Here is a 5,614-nt window from a genome sequence, read left to right as displayed (position 1 = left end):
ATTAGATTAATTCCAGAAAATCAATTATTGCGTCAGCCTGACGTTAGTGTGACGTCAGCAGGTCAACGGAACACGTCCGGGTCAGACCTGACAGTGGGTCCCGCGTGTCAGGGTGATTAAATTAATTAAAGTTTAATTAAAACTAAACCTGTTTAATTAACAAGGCTGGGCCCCACCTGTCATTGACTCAGGGGAGTCAACCAGGGCCCACCCGTGGTCAAACCCGGGTCGGCTGCACCGGCGTTTAGCCGCCGGCAAGCCCGACGCGGCGGCGGAAGTGGTTTTGGCCGTTTCGGCCACCAAATGGGTCGCGGAGACCACCGGAGTGGAGCTGAGGACGAGCCGCAGCTCTTGGTGGAGTCCGTTGGGGTCGGGGTGGCCAGAGTTGGCACCGGCGACGACTTTGGCGGCCACCGGGGTTCGGCCGAAGACGAACTTGACGCTAGAGGGGTCAGTGAGGCTCGGGGAGTGGCTAGCTAGGTGCTAAGTGACACGGTGAGTATGATGGACACCGTGGAGTGGCCGGAGGATGACCGGGAGAACGTCGGCGACGAGCTCCACGGCGGTGGGTGCAGTTGAGCTCCGGGAGGTCGCTACACGGCTCGGGAGCAAGAACGGAAGGGAGGGGGAGATGTCTAAGCTCACAGTGAGTGCGACGAAGCCCTTGGTGTGCCCGGAGATGGACCGGAGCAACGACGACGTTGAAGGGGATCTCCGGCGACGGCGGTTCGGGCGAGGTCGTTGCGGTGGACTCGGGCGTTGCGAGCGCTCGGGGCTCGGCTTGCTCGATGGAGTGGACAGCGGCGGAGCTCCTGGACACGATGAGAGGACGCACGGGTGTCGGGGAGCACGGCTACGATGAAGGCACGGCGATGGTGGCGTCGGCCATGGCGGGGGAGCACGAGGGGGAGGAGCTGGAGAGGAGAGGGCTTGTCTGGGGGGTTCGGGGGAGCGAGGGAGGCCGATCCACGACGTCACCTGGCGAGGGGAGCGGCAAGGCGGCGAGCAGGTGCGTGGCGCACGCTGCGGTGGCCGTCGGGCACCTGCCTGCCTGGCCGGCAAGCAGCTCGCTGGAGCGGCGCTGGGCTGGGAAAATACTTCTGCAACTTTGTTGAATTAAATAAAATACTTAAGCAACTCCTAAAATCACCAAACTACTCCTGGTCCATAGTTGGATTATTTCCAACATGAAACATTTTAGTTTGGAGATATTTGAGCATTTAAATATTTTATATAATTTTAAATGCCCAAATTCAAATATTTATGATTTAATTCAAAAACCCTAAGATGGCCTAGGAAAATGTGCATCACTTTTGGCAGAGGTTTTGAACCAAGACAAAAATGATGGGCATTTTAGAAGGGCATTTCAGGTTCATTGAAAAAGTTTTTAGTAAACCCTAATTGGTTTCAGAGGGGACTGGGGGTTCTGTCATCCCCATTTCAGGTTTCTGATGAAAGAGTAAACATGATGCAACACTCTAATGCATGGCTAACTAGGATGTGACATAGCCCCACTGTCAAACTCCTATGGCTAAGTGAAAGTGTTAAAGCAATATAGTATGATTGCCTCGTTTGCTGTGCTATCACCTCCTTAACGGACCAAGACGTTCGATCAAGTGTGGATATGCATTTTTTGCAAACATCCCCTCATTATATGCGTGGGGGTGGAAGCCGACGACTGCAAACTTTCTGGTTATATACATATATACATAAACGGCCGCATAGGAGGCATCATAGTACTTTCGGGCAAAAGTATAAATATAGCCTTGATAATTCAATGAAACATTGTTTTTACAACGGGAATACATGTCACTAGAACATAATATTCTTCGAGCATTGAGCCTCTATCGAACGAGCACCTTCAAGAACTTCTTCAAAGTAGTGCTCGGCAGCCACTCGGCCTGCGGCCGAACCCTGTGTCGCAACAGTGGTGGCCTCCATCTCCGCCCAGTATGTCTTGACACCGACAAAGGCCATCCGTGTTGGAAATATGCCCTAGAGGCAATAATAAAAGTATTATTATTATATTTCCTTGTTCATGATAATTGTCTTTTATTCATGCTATAACTGTATTATCCGGAAATCGTAATACACGTGTGAATACATAGACCACAATATGTCCCTAGTGAGCCTCTAGTTGACTAGCTCGTTGTGATCAACAGATAGTCATGGTTTCCTGGCTATGGACATTGGATGTCGTTGATAACAGGATCACATCATTAGGAGAATGATGTGATGGACAAGACCCAATCCTAAGCTTAGCACAAAGATCGTGTAGTTCATTTGCTAGAGCTTTGCCAATGTCAAGTATCTCTTCCTTTGACCATGAGATCGTGTAACTCCTGGATACCGTAGGAGTGCCTTGGGTGTATCAAACGTCACAACGTAACTGGGTGACTATAAAGGTACACTACAGGTATCTCCGAAAGTATCTATTGTTTTATGCGGATCGAGACTGGGATTTGTCACTCCGTGTAAATGGAGAGGTATCTCTGGGCCCACTCGGTAGGACATCATCATATGCGCAATGTGACCAAGGAGTTGATCACGGGATGATGTGTTACGGAACGAGTAAAGTGACTTGCCGGTAACGAGATTGAACAAGGTATTGGATACCGACGATCGAATCTCGGGCAAGTAACATACCGATAGACAAAGGGAATTGAATACGGGATTGATTAAGTCCTTGACATCGTGGTTCATTCGATGAGATCATCATGGAACATGTGGGAGCCAACATGGGTATCCAGATCCCGCTGTTTGTTATTGACCGGAGAACGTCTCGGTCATGTCTGCATGTCTCCCGAACCCGTAGGGTCTACACACTTAAGGTTCGATGACGCTAGGGTTATAAAGGAAGCTTGTATGTGGTTACCGAATGTTGTTCGGAGTCCCGGATGAGATCCCGGACGTCACGAGGAGTTCCGGAATGGTCCGGAGGTAAAGATTTATATATAGGAAGTCCTGTTTCGGCCATCGGGACAAGTTTCGGGGTCATCGGTATTGTACCGGGACCACCGGAAGGGTCCCGGGGGCCCACCGGGTGGGGCCACCTGCCCCGGGGGCCACATGGGCTGTAGGGGGTGCGCCTTGGCCTACATGGGCCAAGGGCACCAGCCCCTAGAGGCCCATGCGCCAAGATAAAGGAAAAAGGGGAGAGTCCTAAAGGGGGAAGGCACCTCCGAGGTGCCTTGGGGAGGATGGACTCCTCCCCCCTCCTTAGCCGCACCCCTTTCTTGGAGTAGGGGGCAAGGCTGCGCCTCCCCCTTCTCCCCTGCCCCTATATATAGTGTAGGGGAGGGAGGGCATCCATACCTGAGCCCTTGGCGCCTCCCTCCCTCCCGTGACACCTCCTCCTCTCCCGTAGGTGCTTGGCGAAGCCCTGCAGGATTGCCACGCTCCTCCATCACCACCACGCCGTTGTGCTGCTGCTCGATGGAGTCTTCCTCAACCTCTCCCTCTCCCCTTGCTGGATCAAGGCGTGGGAGACATCGTCAGGCTGTACGTGTGTTGAACGCGGAGGTGCCGTCCGTTCGGCACTTGGTCATCGGTGATTTGAATCACGACGAGTACGACTCCATCAACCCCGTTCACTTGAACGCTTCCGCTTAGCGATCTACAAGGGTATGTAGATGCACTCCCCTTTCTACTCGTTGCTGGTCTCTCCATAGATAGATCTTGGTGTTACGTAGGAAAATTTTGAATTTCTGCTACGTTCCCCAACAGTGGCATCATGAGCTAGGTCTATTGCGTAGATTCTTTGCACGAGTAGAACACAAAGTAGTTGTGGGCGTTGATGTTGTTCAATATGCTTACCGTTACTAGTCCAATATTGTTTCGACGGTATTGTGGGATGAAGCGGCCCGGACCGACCTTACACGTACTCTTACGTGAGACAGGTTCCACCGATTGACATGCACTTGGTGCATAAGGTGGCTAGCGGGTGCCAGTCTCTCCCACTTTAGTCGGAACGGATTCGATGAAAAGGGTCCTTATGAAGGGTAAATAGCAATTGGCATATCACGTTGTGGTCTTGCGTAGGTAAGAAACGTTCTTGCTAGAAACCCATAGCAGCCACGTAAAACATGAACAACAATTAGAGGACGTCTAACTTGTTTTTGCAGGGTATGCTATGTGATGTGATATGGCCAAAAGGATGTGATGAATGATATATGTGATGTATGAGATTGATCATGTTCTTGTAATAGGATTCACGACTTGCATGTCGATGAGTATGACAACCGGCAGGAGCCATAGTTGTCTTTATTTTTTGTATGACCTGCGTGTCATTGAAGAACGCCATGTAACTTACTTTACTTTATTGCTAAACGCGTTAGCCATAGAAGTAGAAGTAGTCGTTGGCGTGACAACTTCATGAAGACACGATGATGGAGATCATGATGATGAAGATCATGGTGTCATGCCGGTGACAAGATGATCATGGAGCCCCGAAGATGAAGATCAAAGGAGCTATATGATATTGGCCATATCATGTCACTACTCTATTTGATTGCATGTGATGTTTATCATGTTTATGCATCTTGTTTTCTTAGAATGACGGTAGTAAATAAGATGATCCCTTACAACAATTTCAAGAAGTGTTCTCCCCTAACTGTGCACCGTTGCTACAGTTCGTCGCTTCTAAGCACCACGTGATGATCGGGTGTGATGGATTCTTACGTTCACATACAACGGGTGTAAGACAGTTTTACACAGCGAAAACACTTAGGGTTAACTTGACGAGCCTAGCATGTGCAGACATGGCCTCGGAACACGGAGACCGAAAGGTCGAGCATGAGTCGTATAGTAGATACGATCAACATGAAGATGTTCACCGACGTTAACTAGTCCGTCTCACGTGATGATCGGACACGGGCTAGTTGACTCGGATCATGTAATCACTTAGATGACTAGAGGGATGTCTATCTGAGTGGGAGTTCATAAGATGAACTTAATTATCCTGAACATAGTCAAAAGACCTTTTGCAAATTATGTCGTAGCTCGCGCTTTAGTTCTACTGTTTTAGATATGTTCCTAGAGAAAATATAGTTGAAAGTTGATAGTAGCGATTATGCGATCAGTAGAAAGCTTATGTCCTTAATGCACCGCTTAGTGTGCTGAACCCCAAACGTCGTTTGTGGATGTTGCGAACATCGGACATACACGTTTTGATAACTACGTGATAGTTCAGTTAAATGGTTTAAGTAGAGGCACCAAAGACGTTTTCGAAACGTCGCGGAACATGTGAGATGTTTCGAGGGCTGAAATTGGGATTTCAGGCTCGTGCCCACGTCAAGAGGTATGAGACCTCCGGCGATTTTCTTAGCCTGCAAACTAAGGGAGAAAAGCTCAATCGTTGAGCTTGTGCTCAGATTGTGTGAGTGCAACAATCACTTGAATCAAGTGGGAGTTAATCTTCCAGATGAGATAGTGATGTTTCCCCAAAGTCGTTGCCACCGAGCTGCTAGAGCTTCGTGATGAACTATAACATATCAGGGATAAATAAGATGATCCTTGAGGTATTCACGATGTTTGACACCGCGAAAGTAGAAATCAAGAAGGAGCATCAATTGTTGATGGTTGGTGAAACCACTAGTTTCAAGAAGGGCAAGGG

The sequence above is a fragment of the Triticum aestivum genome, chromosome 4A (genome assembly GCF_018294505.1).
Source record: "Triticum aestivum cultivar Chinese Spring chromosome 4A, IWGSC CS RefSeq v2.1, whole genome shotgun sequence".
Taxonomy (NCBI): domain Eukaryota; kingdom Viridiplantae; phylum Streptophyta; class Magnoliopsida; order Poales; family Poaceae; genus Triticum; species Triticum aestivum.
This window is presented reverse-complemented; position numbering follows the sequence as displayed.